Genomic DNA, 22,644 nt, shown 5'->3' on the forward strand with positions numbered 1-22,644 from the left:
TTGGACAATTTCCATAATGCTTCCCTTTTTTCTTTGTCTTTGTGGTTGAAAGGTTTTGATCTACACTTAATAAAGGTAGCAGCGTTATATATCTAAATACCTTTATAAGGCCCATTAATTATCCGATTGAATAAGTTGTTTGTGAATGACTGTTAGTGTATTGACACTTTCTAGTAAATAAATTAGTTTTAGTACTTCTAAAAAGAAGTAAAGAAATAAATCATTCACGAGGGTATAATTATCTCGTGTTTTTCAATTAAATAGCAATAACATTATTTATTTTAGGTACGACATCAATCAAACTCTCTTTCAATACATTATTGTATTGAGATTTAAAGAAGGAAAAAAATAGACGGAAAGTATAATAGAATCAAATTGAAAAGTGTTCTTAAAAATAAATAAGTAAATATAGGGATGTATACTGTATATGCAAGATGTACACTGTAAATTTACATACATAAAAATACAACAATGAATAAATAAAGTAAAATAATTAGAGTAACACGTTTTAAGGAGAAAATCTCGCAACAGGAGCAAAAATTGATGGTGGATAAATTTCTGTATCCAAAGGGTTCCATGAACGATAAATAAACTTCTCTTTTCTTGGGTTTCGAAGGAATGGATTCCGCGGTTTTGAGCTGTGGGACTCACCTGAGTTAATTTCATTTAAAGTTGCAAAATGCTCTGAGGTAATTGGTGCATAGGATGGGTTTTTTGCAGGAATTTTTGGTGAAGGATGCCTTTGGATCCGAATAGGTGAATTATCTCTTTGAATATAGGGAGAAAATATCGGCTCGTCAATTGCAACATATTCTTTGGGTGCTCTAAATGAGGTAGAGGGCTTTTCTTGTGCTAAGTAAGGAATGGCTTTGCGAGGAAGTCTTTGTCGTACGCGATAACTCTCACGAAAGCTTGGAATGAAATCCCTTATTCCTTTTCTAAGTCCTGATACAATGTTTGCCATTGAAAACTTTCCCTTTGGAGGACGGCGTCTATATCCTGATACACCCAAGAGGCAGAAGATGGTCACATATAGTATTAAAATAAAACGATGATGCTGCATTTTGCGCTCCTGAAAGATAAATGAAATAATGTGGAAAAAAGTGTTGACTATGTAAGGAAATATTAATTGATTTTTTCAATAGTAATACAAAACGCTCGAACTTTGTTTTAAATTCCTTTTAGCTCTCTCATGAATAGTATTGACATGCAAAGAGTAAAATAATTACTAAGCCTCATTCTCTGTCAAAGTGTGATACCTACATAAATGATACAAAAGTCCATTGTACAACTTTTTTAACATTGACATAATATTCACATATTTTTGGCAAAATACTATTAATAAAATACACATGTAAACTATTCTATTTTTTGTATATTCATCCTATTAGGAATGGTTATTTTCACAAATTTATCTCAGTATCATGTGATTTTCCCGAAAAATCGTTATCATCTAAACAAAAGTTTGTTTTTATATCAAGATATGGAAGGAAATATATTATTTGTATATGGACTTTAAAGGCTATTCCTAGGTAGGATAGAGTAATTGTAATACTATAATGTTTACTTATGCTTAATCAATAGAACTAACTCCATCTGACCAATGAAAGGAAAATTGAAATAAATATTGAATGTTACTTTAAATGTGGTTTAGCAACGAGTGTTTGTAGGTAAAGTACTCCTTGGTTTCTCACATTATACTATAAAAAAATATTACAAGCTGTTATTATTAGTGTTGTGTCGGTCCTTATTTATTTGGTCCAGTTCCGTCCAGTCTTAAAACTTTTCCTATCGGCTCTTCAGACTAAAGGACTCGAGGGAAAGAGCATAAAGACAAAAAATCAATTTCAACGACAAAAATAAAAAACGCATAAAGACAAAAAATCAATTTCAACGACAAAAATAAAAACGCATTCAGCGAGAACTATTATAATAGGTATAACGATTTTCAGGAATATACAATATGAACAAACACTCACTTAGTTGTACTTTTGACATGGGATAATTATGTTGATAATTATTTAAAGATATCATTTAAATTCTCATTGTCACTCACAATCTTGAGCTCAAAAATAATCTAATATTTGTGAAATACTGTTGAAGGCCTCATCGTTACTTTTCTGATGTACTTTATCTTCTTAAATTATGAATTTGTATGCATAGTGTGGGAATCAAAAATTACATCGATATCATTATACCTAATCTTTGCTAATATTATAATATTTACATAAGTGATTGAATATGTTTAATTTATTTGAAATTCTAACTTAGAGAAAAAAATATCACTTTCCTCAAAGCTCTATAAAAATACTGTCATACAAAGAACTCTATTCTAATAAATCATCCGTTACTACGTGGCAAGGGAAATTTATGAATAGACATATTCATATTCTCTCAAAAAAACTGTTAGGTCTTCGTTATCTTTGTGAGTCAGTCCTTAGTCACAGAATAGACAGATTCCCTCAAACATTATAAATAGCTTATTATATTAGTTGAGAAGCCCTTGGGCCTTTGGTTGGATTTCAATTAGCACGTTTGATGACATTTTTCTATTTATGTCTTTTGGAAAGATAAACATTTTAATGGAACTTTTTATCTGTAGCTTATGTATTTTTATAATACATTGCAATACACATTTGACATTCATTATAAAAAATATATTGCAATTATTGGCTCATTATAACAAATAACTTATTTAAGTCCTCAAAATAGTAAATGAAACTCCTCCAAGACCTTTGAAATATATATTATGGTAGGTGGCATTTTTAAGGCAATCAGTGTCGAGAAGGAATAAACATGCTCTTCTTCTACTGAGGGTCCACTCTTTCCCTTGAGTCCTTTACTTCAGACTATTGGTCCTTAGGACTGTCAGTAGCAGAACTGATTAAACAAAGAGGAAATAAAGTTGAGTGTCGTCATCAAGGATCGAAATTTATAAGTTTTTAGAACTGATATGTACTGCAGTCTTCAGTCCTATATAAAGACGAAACCACAAGTTATGATTCTTCTTCCATTCTTGATGGGAGAACATCTCTATATATTAAATGTAATTAGGAGTGTATATTTACATTTTACTGGCACACTTTTTGAGTTCTACTGTCGCTTTTTTTGTTCTCTCTACCTTTTTCTTCTTCTACTTTTGCCCCTTGAATGATTAATTTAATAAATTGATCTTATAAAATCATATTGTAATGGTCTAATTATAATACAGAACTTTTTGGATGTGGTCTTTTAAAAAATTATAGTTGAGAATTTGACCCTAACAAATCATCAGTTTTACTGTATACATATAACACACAAGCATTGGTGCCAGAGCCATAGGGTACAAGAGACCATTGCCCTACTTTTGAGAAATTTTTATAATTATCAGAATATTCTTTTTTGTATACTCCAAAATTTTAGGCGTCATAATTTTGGGAAATTTATTTGTCGAATTTGGCATTTATACAAAAATATCCTATCCAAATGGTTGAAAACCCCAACACGCTCTCTTAAAAAAAATATTATTGTCAAGGCCCTCCCTTCCGCCCCCTGAAATCCTACGGGCCCCTGATGATGTCACCATTATCATTATTTTTTCTATTTTTTGTGATAGACTTCTTCATAAAAATTAAAAAAAAAAAAAAATCAAATAAACAAATATATTTAAGGTTAAATATATTTTTTAAGTTTTTAAATGTTATAAAATTATGCTTTTTGTATTTTCTCTCCACTTTACATGCTAATATGTATATAAATGCCAAACATCGACAACGATAATTATAATCGGTCTATTTCTAGCCATAACTAATAGTTTATGCTTTTAATTTGTATCTTTCTGGGTAATTAAAAGTTGACAAAGAGTACTTTCGCCCAAAAAAATCAACTGTCGATTTACTAATTCCGGGGTCCATTATTAACCCTTGTGTTATTTCAAGTATCTATTTGGCACGTTTAAATGTTTTTTGTTGGACAAGGTACTGGTTTTTCTCTTTTGAGACGCTTTATAAATTTTGAAAAATGAATCGCTTATGAGCAATAAATTATCAATTATTTTGAATATGAAGCATTTATAAAGTTGTTTTAACTCCTTACATCTAAATTATTAATTATCTTTGTGCAAATTATAATAAACGATTCAATTTCCCCCCGTAATATTATTGTAATCTACATTCACGTAGCCTAAACAGCTCTCTGCGTTAACGATAAAATAGGGTGAAAAAGGTTAAGAAATAGTGTGGAGATGTCCATTTGTATAGAAAATAATCTACGTATGTAGTTTAACTTATTCCAGATAGTTTTAATTTTTTTAATTTTGTAAAATTAGTATTAATAAATTAATTAACTGATTTGATTGGGTAATAAAAGTATTAAAGCGATATTAAAACATATTGCTTTTGGAGAAAATGTTGAGAAATAAAATTAAAATAGTTACAAATATTGTCTGAATTTTATGGGTTGATTTCGTTCGTCGGTATTTCCTTTTTTCAAGTTTTCAAACTTGCATTATATGATAAACTTGTACAGAGGTGTTGCTACCTGCAGCTGAATCATTGATGGTATTGAAGGAAAATGGGGTCCCATATATCACCAAGACCTCCAACAAGTCCAACAAGACCACTTTCGTATCTTAGTAGGACGGAGCTCTAGCCCATACTGCAAATATTGTACAAGAATGGATAGGTAGCAACATGAACTTCTGATCTGAGAACCTTTGTCTCCCTCAGAGCCCAGGGGGACACATCCACTGGATTACTCCATTTTGTGGTAAGTTGAGAAGAATGCCAAAAAAATCTAGCACCCCAATATTGATGCCCTGAAGACATCCGTTAACCAGCAGTGGAGGAGGATCATGAAAAAGGACTACGTTCTCAATGTGTGTAAGGGGTTCCAGAGGCGTTTGGAGGCTTTCATTGAAGGTGATGTAGGCCAGATTCATAATTAATGTGCATTGTTATATTAAAAAATAATTTTTTTATGTACAACATCATTCTGATCAATTATGAGTATTTTAATGACTACTTAGAGACAGGTCTCAGTACTTTTTCTACACCAGGTATGTATGTATAACTTTTTTTACATCAATAATTTAATTTAAATTTCTCCTTATATTTTAAAGATAAACATCAAAGCAGTTATGAAGCTTTGTTAGAAAAATATTCAAAAGTTATTTTTTGTGGATTCCTTATAATTTTTATTGAAGTTTTTTTAGAGCCGAACGATTATATTTACATATTTTATATTTATTGGATGTGGAATTTATAGACAAATAATGATTTCAACCAACATGTGATTTATTTCATCATTATAACACGTAATTCTGAAAGGATAAATATATGTACGTCTGTAAAACTAAATTACAGCCATATAATCATACATAGTATTTACAAATTACAATTATGTAATATTTATAATAATAATATTCAATAATTGCTAAAAATTGTTCGGACCTTAACAAAAGCTGATTCAAGTTCAACCAATCAAATATCAAAACACTGATTAGGGAAAATAAGCCGATTTTTTTTGTTAATGAGGTAATTATGTGCTTTAAAACGTTTTTACTGACGTCAGAAGTGAAATTAAAATTGAAGGAGGCGCCATCTTGGTAACTCATTGTTCATATTTAGAGGGAACAAATTTTCAACAAACCCAGATGAAACTGAATCAAAATGCTTTAAGATTTAATAAAAAAACTTGACACCTGCATTGGATACTACTTGATACATGCAATCAACAGGGACATTTGAATTAAATCAATGTTATAGAGGTACTGAAAATGCCTATATAAAAAGTTAGAAAATAATCAGATATTTGACGTTGGGTAATTTGAGACAAATATTTGATCTTATTCATTGTAATAGATAATTAATAGTCTGCACTATGGAAATAAGGTTATGGAACGATGCAACAGTTCATTTTTAATATAAATTAGTGTCTAATATTATAAGGATAATAAAAAAAATCCGTTATTAGTAATGTTTATATCGTGTTGTTAAATGAGTGCCATCATTTTACGTTAAATTGAGTTAGAAAGATAAGTTTTAGTACTAAATAACTTTTGAAACAGTTTTGTGATTGTTTAAACTCAGTATTGTTTGAGTGCACGTCAAAGATGCCCACCAACAAATAACATTTAGGCCATTTTACAGTTTTATTCGACGTAAATGGTGTTTATAGTCCTGAAACAGCCAATCATGAGCAATTTTGGTTTGTAAGCTCTGTTTTGATATAATATACAATTAATAATATGATAAAACCGTTCCATTATAGGAGTATAGATAATTTAGATCGACAGTCCGGCTTAAGTCTTTGTATTTTGCTGATCTCATTTTCGTATTCAAAAATTTCCTATTTTTCTCTATATTAATGAAAAAGGTTTTTTATTGTTATGAAACTTTGTTGCTTAGATCCCTAAAATGGCTCACATTAAGAATGCTGACGTCACATAAAAACGTTCGTTATGAATAGCAATAATTATTTATTTTCCTATGAACATAAATTATATAAGAGATAATGTCATTATTGACTTAAATACATATATACTATTTTCCTAAATTTACCTACATTGTACCCACTGTATACTGTGTATACTCATATATTGTGCATATCTAAAGAACTCTAATAAGTGTAATTTAACTCTTTTAAAAGGACCATTATGTAATTATTTTAACCTTAATTTTTACCTTAAATTACAGTAAAGAATCTCACTAATAACTTTCCTTAATTATTTGTTAATTGTTTGTGGTCGTACTATACGAGTACATATAGGTATGACGTATGTACCTAATGGGGACTAGTCATGTTTTGGGCGATTCCGTCCATGATGAAAACCTTGTGAAATAAGATGTAAAAGTTGGTTGATGATGAAGTTTGATGAAATTACATACAACAACACCGGGAAAAGTTTGGTTAATTGGTTCCAAATAAGTCTAGCGGAAAGAACATTATTCATATATGTAATTCGACATTTTGGGTGGATTTTATTAACCTTTCGTTAGTAAATTGGGATATTATACAAACATTTTGTTATGTTGGTCCATATTTAGGACTGAAGACTCTATTCCCGTTTAGTTGCGTCTCTATTCGGTACATTTCAGTCTTACATAGTAGTCCGAAAAAAGTATAAAGTTCGGTCCTTGACTTTATTTCTAATTTTTCAGTTTTGTACTGACAGTTCGAAAGACCAACAGTCTCAAGGACCAGTCACAAGAATTATCCGTTCTTAAAACTTGACTAGACCAAATTTATAAGGACTGCCACAAAACTAGCTTTAAGATTTCAAAAATTCAAAACATATTAAGAGATCAAAGATTTCTTAAACAATTATTTTTTCTCCATTCTGAAGTCCCAATCAGTTGTAGAGTGGCACAAATTTCAGAAGTGTGGCTAGTTGTAAAATTTCCCACTCCTACAATACAGATTTAAAAAAGTATGCTTTAAAATAATAACTCTTTGTTAGGTGAATGCCGGATCTTTTATTCTTTTAAGAAAGGTTTTTTCATATCTTCTTTTCATTAGACGTCTCTTAGTGTTTCCCAAAGTTGGGGTTGCAGGAAAAAGGAGGTGTTGTGAGACACCTTCCAAAAAAAAAAAAAATATATAATTTAAAATTTTCATTAATTTGAGTGGCATTAAAACTTGAAAATGATGAATGTACTTATTTTTATACGTCTCTTCTGGATTATTTTAAAAAGTATTTCCCATAAAAGGTGCCCCAGAAAAACATAACTGGATACGCCCCACAGCTAATCCTTGGTCGTCAGATGCGCCTATCGAACTTTCAAGTCACCAAAACACTTAAAAAGATTTTGATTCTAGAACACTTCACGAATTTAGGATTCCTGTGAATGAGTACCCACTGCTGGCTAAGGATTTACGTATACCATTTGGTTTGACTTTTTTTTCATATGAACTTACATGACGAATAATTACAGATCGCAGTTTAACCTGGAGAGGGATTTTCGTATTGCTTTGTCGAAAAGAATAGGCCAGTTGTGCTCAATGTCATACTAAGACCTTGATTAGTTTAAAAACATGCTTTCAGATACACAGCCTTTAATATTATTTCTCTGTGAGTCTCAATTTTGACTTTATTTACCGCAAGAAGGGGAATTGATAGTATAGAAATGATTCAAAGTAGTACATATAAAAATAAAATAAAATAATTTTTTTAATTAACAATTTAGTCAAATGACTTATATTATTTGCTTCGTAGTTGAATTATATAGAGTTGATATATGGCTTTTAAGTCATATATTTGAATAAAATCAATGAGAGGTGCAGGGGTTGCACATTGCTTTACAAAACACTCTTTTAAGGGTCGACCTCAAAAAAGTTTTTAGAACAAATGTTCTAGATTATGACGCTCCCTTCAGAATAAATTTTGACAATTAAAATTACAAATTACTTTGTACAATCTGTGTTTTTTGAAAGGCATGAATCCATGATCATAATCATTCACCCAAAGATATACAAAAATACTTCTTATTCCTTTAAATCTACATTTTAAGGCCGATAGTTTTCTGTATGCTTCTGAAACGTCATTTAGGATTATATATTTATAATCCTAAATGTATCGCTGAAAAGTCGTTCCTTTGTTTTTATTTGTGATTCCTCGAACTCTTCTTTTTAATGTGAGGATTAAGACGTACAGGAAGAAGCTACAAAAATGTAATATTATGGGTATTATTTTATATGGAACACACAACCTCATCAAAACTAGGATTATTTTAGAATAACCATTTGTTTTTTCTTTGCGATGTTTTGTATTTCTACATGTACTTTTAGTATTTTATTTGATATTTAAGAGTGCAAATTGTTCAAAAACGAAACAAAACTTAAATGATGTATTATTATGAACTGCTTATCGTGTAGTTTACTACGTTTATTTTTGTGGTTTCTTTGCCATCCACTTCACTAACCGCCTTATAAAAAGGATGTTCACAAATAAAGTGTTAAAAGAGTTTTGAAATTAAAAAAACAATTTGGGAAAACCAATTAGGTGGAGGCACTTGCACATTCTTTGAATCATGGAACATTCATTTATCATTCTAAAGTAAAATTATTTTACTACATATAATCATGAATATTTTTTTTTTCACTGTCATTGTCCTTTTACCCACATTATTTAAAATAAATGTTGTCAATGTTATCTAAATAAACAAACTGTTGTATAATAAGGTCAACATGCTCAATATTTTTAGCATAAAAATCAGCTACTTTTCAATATTTAAACCATCAATGCCCCCGTATATAATTCTTGGCTCGATTTTAATTATTTTATTTTAATTTTTATTCCTAAATTAGTATTGTTAGAAAGTCATATTTATAATTTTTTGGTCAATTCCTTTTTGTCCAAAAATAGCTAGTGTATTTAAATCTCTGCACCACGCTAGTATTTAAATTATATATTACTCAATAATACTCCATATACCGGTAGTTGCATAAATACGCGGACTAATTTTTAAACGCTTATATCTCGAGGTTCTGTGACTGGAAATAAAAAATTCACGCACAAGTAACTCGGTAAATCTTTTGGCTTTGTTTTTGTTTTTCTTACTCGCATCAAACAAAGTCGTTTACGATGAATGACGAGGCCAAACGTCATATGGTTACCACTCTCCTCCGCGCCGGTAGGTCTGTCAAGGAGATAATCAAGGACACTGGACTATCCAGTACTACTGTGTTCAAGGCCCAGAAGCTTGTCAAGGAGGGAAAAGATTTGAAGGAGGGTGTTCGGACAGGCAGACCACGGAAAATCAATGTGAATGAGGTGAAGGAGGCCTTCACAAAAACATTTGGCCACCTCAATTACCTGATTTGAATCCCCTTGACTACAGTGTGTGGTGGCAAATTGAGAAGAAGGCCTGTGCTACCCTCAACCCGAATATGGACTCATTGAAGGCCAGTGTCAATGAGCAATGGGCAGCCATGGAAGCCCATTACATCATCAATGTGTGCAAGGCCTTCCGCAGGCGCTTGGAAGGTGTCATAGCAGCTGATGGTGGTTATATTCAGTAATTATATTAAATTTTATACCAGAATAAATTCTCGATTATATAATTTTCAAAAAAATACGTCATACGCATTTTATTACACATTTAATTATTTGCCACAAATAGTCCGCGTATTTATACAACTACCAGTATATAAATTTTTTCTTTAAATAAGTAATATATTTTGGTAATATCATTAAAAAAGAAATAGTCAAAATTAAACGTTTAGTCCTTCAAACAACTTATTATAATTTACAGCAGAGAGGGAGTAAAACTACTTTTTTTCTCTAATCATAGCATGTGCATCTCACATCTATTACACACCAATGGATTGACTGTATTATTGACAAGTTTGAATCGGATCGGACACGTTTAATCCAGATAGTTATTTTTTACAAATCGAGTATTTAATGCTACACCTATTTAAATTAAAATGTGGGCCCCTTCCACAGAGTGGTGACACAAAACTTGCAGTAGCATGAATAGATTAAGAAAAAAATTAAATTTTTATACAATCAAGGAAACAAAATTATTCAATATATCCTCCTCACAAGGAATAACAAACTCGATATGCCCACAAACAGATTGGTAGCTTTTGACGTGTCCATAGCGTACCAGGTTGTTATGATGGCAGCTACTAGCGAATTTAAATTTGAATGAGAGTTGTGGCAGACATTCTTCTTAGTGTTGGATCGGCCCATTATCGGCCTGAGTCGATCACGTGATCGACTCACTCTGCCTGTCCAAAAAATGAACTAATAATAAAACTCGTGTCACGTGACTCGATCCTGCATAGGTCTGTGGAATGAAAACGTGGACCACAAAAGAAAGAAGCTTTTAAAATTATATAACCGGCCTGCAGAGACACAGGAATGCTCTATTTGGAAATAGGAACGAAATAAATTATCATCATTAATATATATTATCTAAAACAAGGTCTGTGATGTCATATGTTTTCTTTTTCTAATTTATATCGGTCCAGACCGCGGTCCATCGACTCACTCAATTTAGACGGATGGATAGTCGGTCCGGTTCATTCAGTCCAGACTGATCAAACACTAATTCTTCTCCAAGACACTCCAAAGTGCAAACTCCAGGGGAATCAGATGAAGGCTGGAGGAGAGCCACAGGAAGGAAGACCAGAAGTCAGTCACGTTGTTGCTCTAGAAGTTTTCGTTCTTCTTGGCTGTATAGAACTTTAATTAACTTCTTAAAATTATAAATAGTTCGTATGGAGATGCGTAATTCCTTTACTGCCTTCTCAGAACTAACACAGGCCCTGGAAAGATTGCAGACACGTTGCCTTTATTGTTGCTCAGACATGATTACACATAGGGATATGGGATAAAAACAAAAATTGAATATCTCTGTTTCAGCTGTTGTTTGGCTGAGCAATGAAACCTTTGTATTAATAATAACAAGGATAAAATAGTGATTAAATTCTACTTCAAGTTTCTCCTGTATATCAAAGCTTACAAATGACACTAAATGTGATATTTTTAGTTATTTTTCGGCTTTTTGCATTTCCATCAAATTTGCAGCTGTTAAACATAATTCAATAATAGAGGTAAGTGAAAATTGATCATTTCGGCCCCTCTCCTCTTAAAAAAATGGTGTTTTTTTTTTTGCATATTATGAGTAACATTGTCAAGCCAAAAGTTGCATGATAGATTTAAATCTTTCATCATAGCGTTTTATATGTTCCTTCATTATTTTTTTAGGTATACTACAGTTAAAAGCCTATCTATAACAATGTAATACAAACTTTTACTAAATGAAAGACATTAATTATCTCATCCATCATAAAATAAAAATATTGCCAAACACTGAATAATAGTTATAATAATTATTAACTGCATCAATTTTTCATTGATGAAAAGTTATAGAACAGACATGGATGAAGTCCATTATAAAAAAAATTATGATTAAAGAAGGAAATACTTTTATTAATGGTCATATACCATTGCAGGTGAACATTAAGATTAGAATTTTGATAAATAATTTGTTATTAATATCCAATTTTAGATATAGATCTAAATGATAATGGTTTTTCATTAAAAATAACCACCAGACGGAATCATTTATTTGCTATTGAATTAATTAAAAATAACTTTTGCTTAAATAAACAAAAAATGATTTATTTAAATGATTAATTACAGACAAAAAAAATATTAATCATAACTATTTTATACTATATTTAGACGGAAGGATTTGCATTTTATTATACTTTTATGAAAAGATAAATCATATTATAAAGAATATAAAAATATGTATGTACATTGAATTATATTTTCTTTAGATAAAATTATATATCAGGATACTGGTTTAAAAGAATGAAAAATATACATTTCGACAAACCAAAACTGGATCCTTACATATCAATAGTCAAAATACACATGTACATTAGTTTGATGCAAATGCAGAACAAATCATAAAATTTTGATGAATAACAGCTACCTTTTTTTTGGTACTTTCTATGGACCTAATGAATAAATTTTTGAAATAAGGGATGGTCGTTGTTTACTTATTTAAGTTTGTAAACAACTCGGTAGAGAGTGGCACTGTACCGTGTCAAAATAATAGAACTTCATGAATTACCCGGCGTTGCTCTGAGTTTCTAGGCAGTCGCCGAAAAGATAAACTTTGCTTTACTAATATAGAAGATAACTCCCTGATATATTCTTTGTGTTACTCCCTGTTTTTCATGGGTACACTCACACGCAGTTACTCAATAATTAGATATTATCTCATCTATAATAAAGGAATAAGGGTAACAGCTAACGGAAAGTAGTATTTACTATTGCATGATGAGCCAGGCAGTACTTAAGCTTATTGCTAAACCTAATTTAAATTCATATTAACTATTTTTTATTTTATATAATGTTCTTCCTATTTTTTTTTCTTTTTTAATATGAGTTGACCTACACTCTTGCAAGATTTAATTCATGTTTAATACAATTCTATGCAAATACTCTTTTTTTTTTTTTTTTTTGATGTTACGCGCACTCTCGATGGTATTGATGTTTATTAGATCAAGTATTTACACTAAAAAAGGACTTTCTTTCAGCGTGGATACATACATATAACATTGATACAGACTGATTTTCCTTTATTAACATCGAACAAAAACAAAAAACTATTTGTTTAATTTTTTTTTTAATGTTCCTTTAATTGTTTAGATGGAGTAGCACTGATTAAGTATAAGTAAACATTATATTATTACATTTACTCCATCTGAACTAGGAATCTTTTGGGTAAATCCATATACAGAAAGTTTATTTCTTTTTCTAGGAATCGCCTGGGCGCGAACTTACTTAAATAGATGGCACTAGCAAATTATTCTCATCATGTCCCATTAAAAAAAAATAGTTTAAATATTAGTTACAAACTTTAACACTATCTCGCAGATAGTATATATTTATATATATATATGTATTTAAGTTTACTCATAACCTATTTCAATGAATTATATTAGTATTCACCTACAGCACAAAACTGATGAAATATTGAAATTTTTATTTTCATTTTCTATTAATTGGTCAGATGGAGTTGTACTGATTAATTATAAATAAAGCTAAATTGGCTCCATCTTACCTAGGAATCTAGTGTGAAATCAAGATAGATAAAGTATATTTCTTTCTCTTTGAATAATCGGGGTGCGAACCTACTACATTGAGTTGCAGAGAATAATTTCTTCCGAGCGTGTGGTCTATTCAGGCTTTCGGTTGTAAATCTTATGCATTGATTAGCGTCTGATTTGTTTTCAACACAAAAAGAGTGTTTCTTATTTTTACCTCTACAACGAAGTTAAACGGAGGTTATTTTTTTGCCTTAGTTTGTTAGTTCGCAGGATTACAGCAAAAATTACCAATTGATTTTGATCAAAAATAATAAGAAGGTTTTTTATAATCACAGTTTGAGGCCATTACATTTTATGAATACAATGCCATTCTAACACAAAAAAATAAATAAAAGATAAGCATAATAGACAAATTGAAACAAATTGAGATACTTAACTCAATTTGATTTTCGACGGAGATTTTACATTCTCCCGAGTATCCATTCGAGTCTAAGTCTGTTATTAGTACTCTTTCATCTGAGTACAGTCAAGTCCTGTACCATCCAGTCCAGTGCAATACCACTTGTCAGTCCTTAAAGAAGGTAAAATCTATCCCTAGTGACGTCAATGAGGGTGTTTTCCCTCCTTTTAATTATTCCCTTATATAATAATCAACTATATAGCCAAGTAACAATATAATATGTTCGTATTTCATTGTATTATAAGGAAAATTGTCATATTTTTTGAAAGATATATGTAATAATCTTAATGCATATTTCATCAATCTTATTTGGCTTAATAAACCATCGATATTTTTATGAAATATTCCCTGAATCGGTCCCAAAATTTGACGGGTCCTAAGACTGGACTAGACCGAATAAATAAGGACCAACACAACACTAGTTTCTTATTATAATCTCAACAATTTTTCCTGTGAAAAGAAAGAGGTTTTGTGATTCAAAATTTTTCTTGTTTAGGGAGAGAAAATCCCATATTAGACATTTTCGTCCATTCAAAAATTCAAAAATGTAGACATTTTCATTCCTACCAACAGGCAAGCTGGAACATTGAACGGAAAATGAACAAATGAACAACGAACAGAAAAAAATAAACAATGAACGGGGGAAAAATATAGACGGCGTATATGTGATGTTCCTATTCTTATTGTCTATGACAATATTGGCCATCATACTCTTCTGTGTACTCCCTTTCACATTGTGAGAACAGAATAATGTATCACAGGGCCGTTGGCTTTAGCCACCCTCTATAAATATATATATATAATCCTGCGGAGGCCCCTATATTACAATGGAGGTTATGTAATTATTTCATTTCTAACACACAATTGCAGTTTTGTACGAACGGAAATAGTGTCTTGTGTCAATACAATACAAAATTATAAACTTGAACTATGTAAAAAGCAAAAGCTTTAGACAAGTGTTACAAAATAAATTACAAACATTACAACTGTACGAACATATGTATAGTTGTTAATATTCTTGCATTATTTTCATACTAAGAAATGCATTTCTTAACTGGTTGGCAGTGCATTCAGGTCAGTTTGGAGCCGAAAATAAAAACAAGGGATTTGGATCTAATTTTGTCCTCTCACACAGTAAGCATTCCCCCTCCCAAAGTCTTGCATTGATATCTTTTACAATAAAACAAAACAAACTGTCTGGAGAGGTTAACACTAAAGACAAACTAGGTGAGGCCACTGTGTTTATATGGGAGATGAGCTCACAGAAGGAATTTAAAGCGTATTGGAAAAATTAGAAATTACATTTAAAACTAGTGATGTGACGATTAATCGGAATCGGAGGAACGGGTGTTTTTTCTGGAATGGGGATCGACATCATGAAAATAATGCATAATTTGCGATTTATTAATTGTGTTTAACTATTTACTACATTTCTAAGCTATAAAAAAATAGCCTCCCCCCAAAAAAACAAAAACAAAATAATGATTATTGCTTTTCACAAGAAAGTTAAATATTTAAAATTTAATTTTCCGTTAATAACTGGGTATTTTTGAAATTTTTCTTAAAAAATTTAATATTTGAAATTTAATTTTCTGTTAATAATGATTTATTTTTGAATTTGTTTTCAATAAATTAAATATTTGATTTTTTTTAAATTAAATATTTGATTTTTTTTTCCAAAAAATAAAAACTTAGGAATATAATTTTTTTTTTCTAAAATAAGGTTTTTTTTTAAAAGTTGTGAATTTTCGAAATCTTTTTTAAAAAAATATTTAATTTTTCCGGAGTAAAAGTGATTTTTGAAATATTTTTGCAAAAAAACAAATTGTTTGAGAACAACTATGGATTTTAAATCTTTTTTCCAAAAATTTATTTTTTTGAGAATAGCCATGGTTTTTGAAATTTTTTGTGAAAAGCTGTTAATTTTTGAAAAAATTTTAATTATCAAATTGTATATTAGAAATTATATTTAAAAAAATTTAGTATTTGATTTTTTTTCCAAAAAAGCTCCAACCAATGATTCGTCAGTGGAATTGCGCCGTGTTATACGAATAAAATAATAAAAACTATCTTTCTATGAATTAATTGGATCTATTCAGTGTCTAAAGAACGCAAATAAAAGTCGTTTTAGTTGGGTTACAGAAAAATTCTAGACGTAAGTAATAAGAATATAATTATTTATATTTACTTAAGAACAATAAATACTAAGAAGTATGGTTATATTGTAATGAAATTATGAAGGCATTGTGTATATTTATTTATACATAGTTTACCCCTAAAATATATTCAAATCCTTAATATGGGACATAATATTATCAATATTTCTATCCATTCAATTTTATTTAAATCATTGATTACGTAAAAATAGGCAATAATATTTATTGAGAGAGAACTTTTTACTTTATAGAAGCTTCTAATACCTACGTATGTTTTCCTTTCATACGTATTTTGCAAAAGTAATTGGATCATAATAAATAAAACTTATTGGATGAACTATTTCAACTAATTGGAATCCACTAGAGAACATTGATAATTATAATGAAAAAATTAATTGTTTTCATACTTTTTACATCATCCAATAGATATAAAAGTAATCTTGAAAATTACCACATTAATGTGTTTCATGTCTATTGCCTTAGTTAGTAGACAATCAATATTATTACATATATAATTTAGCATCTATTAATATTTCCCCCCTCAAATCTATCTAAATTTTAAACTTTTAAAAACTAAGTTGGATAAAACCGTGTTAATGATATCAAGTCTAAAGAGATGTCAGGCACATATAGGATAATTTATGAAAAATATTAAATTATTGGCAGCTAATCGCATTTTTAAGGCAAATGTTTCACACTTTGTAAAAACAAAAATATATGAGCTGAATATCACTTTATTTACCTAGAACTAATTTTAATGGAAATTTTATCAACTATAATTTTATCATAGTTCTGATTCGATAATAATCATATTTAGTATTTGATTTGAGTATTACTTAAACTTTAAAAAAACTCGGCTTTACTTAAGTCTACAACTTTCTGAAAATTACTCGAAATTGCCCAAAATATTATTTGAAAACTGGAATGAACTCAAACTTAAACGATCAAAATTCAAAATATTCGAACACAGATTAATCTCATCTCCAGTTGTTTCTGCTTTTTTAATGAGTAATTCCTTATAAAATTTGTAGTCATACTTTTGGATGAAATTTAAAAAAAATCTAATTGGCGTTTAGTTTTTCGTCTATCTTATATTTAGAAAAAAAAGTACTCCTCTCAGAATTGATAATGATGTAGCTCCAATATTATTTAACAACATTAATTAGTTTCATTTATATTTTGTATTTACGGTATAGATGCAACCTTTTGAGAAAACTTACTAGAAATAAATATTTTCTAAAATAATCGACAATGTTTGATTAATAATTGACTGTCTTATTGAGTTTGTCAATTTTTTTTTCTAGATGCCTTTACGCAAATTTGATTCAAAATTTGACTCAATATTTAGTTACTCGAACTCGATAATTATAACTCGAACACAACAAAGCTTAAACTTTCTTTGGTACTGTTTATTAACCTAGTGAAGACAATTAATTTTGAGTATTTATTTTATTTTCTTTTTGGTGGAAATGGTGGGAGATACAATCAAGTAACATCTTGATGAATAACTTTTATCTTAAATAATAAAGTTGACTCATATCTGCAGTTTTAAAAATTTAATATTATTAATTAATTTAACCATAGGACTCTTCACTTTTACAAAGTCTTTTACTGTTTGGATATATCCATAAAATTTTTTCATGATTTTGAGATTGAAACTAATTGGTTTTTCATCGTGTGTACAGACATATGAGTAGTTTTATGAAAGTGGTCATAAGTTCATTATCATTAAACATCACGATATGACCTTGTTTCACCGTAATTGGGCATATTATCAGGATAATTGCCTTCATTGTAAAGGTAGGTATTTCATTACAAAATAGGTAACATCATGGCGTTGATTTTTGTTTTTGTTTAAAGTTTTGAGGCAACAAGTTCAACAGAAAACAAAATATAAAAATATGTAAATTTAAAATTTAATCAAATAACTCAAGAACTACATAAAGGGCTCTGTGTTTTTATAGATTTAAATTATTTGTGCGTACACGTTAAGAAATACTTAAGAACAATATAACATATAAGTAACGCTTATTAAATTTTTTAAAATAGAGAAATGAAATTTTTCAATAAAAATGTCTTCTATTTTAAAGAATGGACTTAAATAACGCCAAATGTGTATTTTATTACAGCCCTTGATTATTTACCGGCATATTAATTGCTGGGTATTTGTGTAAAAATAAGATTTTTTAAAATATGTAAACAGAGTGTATAAAACAATTTTCAGTGACGTTTGAAGAGAAGAAGAACATCTTGAGGGCTCATAGTTGGAATTTTTACTACAAAGAAATAGAAATTTTTTCCAATAAAACTAAACCCATTGTTTGTGAACTGGGATATTATACTACTCCGATATTTAAAAAAAAATACAACTTATTTCTTTGAATCTACATTTTATGGTGAATATTTTTTGTAAAATCCTGAAAAATTCAATTTAATTACCTAAAATTCCTTATTTATCTTGATAGTGCCTTTTTCAGGATTTATTTGTATATTTAGGAATTTTGGTAGAGGTTTTGTTTATTAATTTAACTATTTTGCTTAAGATGTTCAATATATATATATATATATTATACGCAACCTCATAAAAAAAAGAAGGGTAACAATTTGATTTTTAAAATTTGCACAAAATATTAGTCAGTTTTTGATATTTTTATCAAAAAAAAAAAAAAAAAAAAAAAATAAAACATAAAATGATGTGTTTACAAAAAGAATAAGAAATTATATTAAATCGATACTCCAAACATATGTTGTTAAGATTATTATAATTTAAGATATTTTTTTCTTATGTTTTCTACTCATTCAAGTATTTTTAACATTTTAATGAATATTTACAAGTGGAAAAAGGATGGAATGATTAAAAAAACGATATAAAACTTTAATTAAAAAAATTAAGTACTTTATAATGACTAGGGGTTTCTTTTTTAGCCAGTTCACTCACCGCAATATAAAAAAGATGTTCACTTACAAAGGTTTAATGAAACTGCATCAAATGACTTTAAAATAAAAAGGAACTTCATACCCTTATTATATACTACTACATGTCTATGATAAACAGTGATATTTGAATTAAATCAATGCAATATAAACTAAAAATCCATAAAAATGGCTAGAGTTGTTCTTTTTTTCTCTTCAATTAGGTACGAGAAAAGTCGATAATTAAAGAAAATATAATATTATTTCCATTATACTAGTAAATTTATTGCCTACAGTATATAAATTTGGTTTTATAACGATGTCATAACATATCTTAAATACATATTAGGGCCTGTTAGATAATAAAACTATGCATTAAAAATATTAAAGTTTAAGTTTTTTATTGGTTGATTCCATTTTTACACCTATTAGTTAACATTTTCCATAATATTCACTAAAAAAGGTTTAAGTTTGTAATTAAACTTAGTTGTTAAGGTCCCAAAACACACGAAATCAACAATGCTGACATCACATAAAAACCCTCCATTATAAATATAAAAACTTTTGAGAAGCTAATAAGTAAATAATCAGTTTTATTAGTTGCAAATCATTTCAACAGTAAGTAATTGCTCTTATTTTTCAAAAATTTAAATTTCCATGTATCTCACGTAATATGGGGAAGAAACTGCAGATTCGTAATTAGTACATTAAGGACAGCTTCTTTTTTCTTTATTCTGTTAGTATTTTAATTGTGCACGGAGGATTGACCGCAAGAAAACTTCCCTCCGCAATAATGCCATCAAATGAAAATTGCCTTCAATTATACTAATATTATAATGATTCATCTACTAATAATCTGTCACATTTAACGATGGGTCTAACCTATTAAAGGATTTGTTCATAGTTTTCCCATCTACAGATTGACAACAATAAAATAAACCTCCTAATTTCACCAATTACATCCCAGGCATACGAGATTGTCTAAAATAACTGTGAGACCTCAAGATAGGTTAAAAACCAACGCTGCGACTTTAAAGAACTATAAAATCGCATATGCTCCAAATCAACGGGTTGACCAGTACACACTTGATGCCTCAAGGCAGATTCAAAACCACCACTGCCATTTCCAAAAACTTAAACACCCATCCTAGTTTTCCAATACTTTACTATAATGGTTGCTTCGACGACTGATATCTATGTTCAACAGTTTTTTCAACTATCTACAGATCCTTGTATTCGACAGATTTTTAGATTAAACACAATATATATAGCTTAATTGCGGACAATTTTCCGGTGACAATACTACAGAGGGCATTATTCCTCCGGGCAATCTTTATAAACTTTATTTGGACATCTTGTATCTAAAATATTGCATATAATATATAAATTTTAATAATATTAATTAGTATGTTTTTGATATGATGAAAGTGTCAGATGAAGAAATTTATTAATTTATATGTATTAGCATGTTCAGATTTCACACTCTCATATTATGGAAGATGTTACATAAATAATGTATTTACAGAATAAACGTCAAATTTTCATAGTTACGGAACTCTTAGACCATGAGATGAAAGTTTTTTGTTTCGTTGCATAAGTTAGAAAATAATTTTAATGTCTCATAAAAACTGCATGAAATCATATGTATTCATGGCATGAACAAATGTAAAATTTATTTTAGCTCAAGCCCCATATGTTAGGAGAGAAGTAAATGACTATTTACAATCAATTAATTACTCAATGAGTAGACATAATCTTACCTCTTAGAGTATTTCTCCCCTTGAAGAGTATCTTTAGCTTCGCCTCAAGATATTTTCGAATGAGCGTCTTCAGGAATAATATTGTTTAATGTTGTTTATACAACAATGGATTTGATAATGGATTCTATTTATTTATTTCACAATAAAGTAGGTATATTGATGTAAAAAGACGTTTGTTAAGAAAGGTCTAGTATCCAACTAATAAGTATGTTTAATAAAAACACATCCTCTACCAAATGTCTACCTTCCGTTCGTTCATTCCTTCCTTCTTTCTTCTTCTACAAAGAGTACATACAAGAAGTATAAAGCATGTGTCACTTGATGGTAAATACTTTGGCGTATAAAAAAATGCCTCCTTGATGAAAAATAAAGAAAGAATTGACCGAAAATAAATAGTAAATATTTTCATTAAAAAAACTATATAGTATAATTTTACTATATGTACACAATATTAATATTGTATCTACCTATGTCAAGATTGAAACCATGAAATTGGAATTTATAAGGATATAATGACTTGTTGGACGTATCAAGGCTTTGTATATATGTAGGTCTACATATCTTTAACAAGTTAAACAATCTTAATATTGTTCAAAAAAATAGATACTCAGCTTATCAAATGTATTGATTTATTTGTGTTTTAACTCTATCGAATTATAATTTAGAGTGTGTCCATATATATCTTGAGGAGAGAGTTCGTTGAAAAAATTTTCGACCCAATTTTAATTGTTATATAATTAGAAAAAAAAAAGTTCAATTTTTTAAAAATAGATTTGAATAAAATGTGGTATATCAGATAATTTTTTATTTGTAGACTTAAAAATAAAATTTCAGATCTGTAACTCAATTTTGCTCCAAGCTCTTTTTCAAAATAAATTTGTAAGAAAATGGTATAAAAGACCCTTATATTTTGGGTTGCAGCTTATAAACCATTCATCAGATGGATGCATTTAATTGATTATTTGATAGCTATTGAGTTATGCAGCAAAATATTCTAACATATTTCTTCATCCTGTTATAAAAAGTACAGTCGACTTTGAGCATATTTATTTAAAGTTTTAAAGTCATATATTAGGAAGAGGTAAAGGACTTTATGGTATTGTCAAGTCTTTGGAGATATGAAAAGTTAAATTAGTTCATATAAATTCAGTTATATAAAAGGTTTTTTTTTGGTATATAGTTTCTAAAAGTGTTATGCTTATCAGTTTAAGTAAATATTTTGATATACATGTGCATATGTGATACTACTTCAATTTTTTATTTACAAAAGTGAGTTGTAATGTATAAAATACCTGAGGTCAAAAATATGATCACCATTCATCAATGATTGGGTTACAAACTCAAATCCAAAACACAAGGATTTTTCATATGATTTTTATCAAATTCATTATGAATTATGAAAAAGAGCTCAAAACTTGATTGAGTTACAGATCTGCAAATTTATTTTTGATTTTTCTAATAATAGATCTTTTGACGAAAACTTACTTGGAATCAGATTAAAAAAAATGTTGATCTTCTAGGGCATATAAAGTTTATATAATATATGTATTTCTTGTCATATTAATGTGTGTTGTTTTGCATGTTAAGACTCATTTTTATTAATTATATTCATTAGTGGTAAATACATTAATATAACACCTTTGTATGTCGTTCGAATCTTACTATTACTCAAATAATTTTTTGGGTAGAATGGAGAAATAAAAGTTTTTTGCCAAGGGCCATCAAAGGAAAAATATATTCTGAATAAATTAAGATACATCCCGTGAAGAAAAGGAGGAAAATATTATATATGCTTTTTTTG

At 29.1% G+C, this 22,644-nt stretch overlaps 1 long non-coding RNA gene across 1 annotated transcript; it reads right to left on the reverse strand.

Moving 5' to 3' along the window:
• Positions 1–248: 248 nt before the first annotated feature.
• Positions 249–21,040, reverse strand: LOC121122142 (uncharacterized). Its single transcript, XR_011781104.1, has 2 exons — positions 20,844–21,040; positions 249–1,072 (listed from the first exon to the last, which is right to left on the reverse strand). It is a non-coding gene; the product is annotated as an uncharacterized lncRNA (long non-coding RNA).
• Positions 21,041–22,644: the final 1,604 nt, after the last annotated feature.

This window comes from Lepeophtheirus salmonis, chromosome 7 (genome assembly GCF_016086655.4).
Source record: "Lepeophtheirus salmonis chromosome 7, UVic_Lsal_1.4, whole genome shotgun sequence".
Lineage (NCBI taxonomy): Eukaryota > Metazoa > Arthropoda > Copepoda > Siphonostomatoida > Caligidae > Lepeophtheirus > Lepeophtheirus salmonis.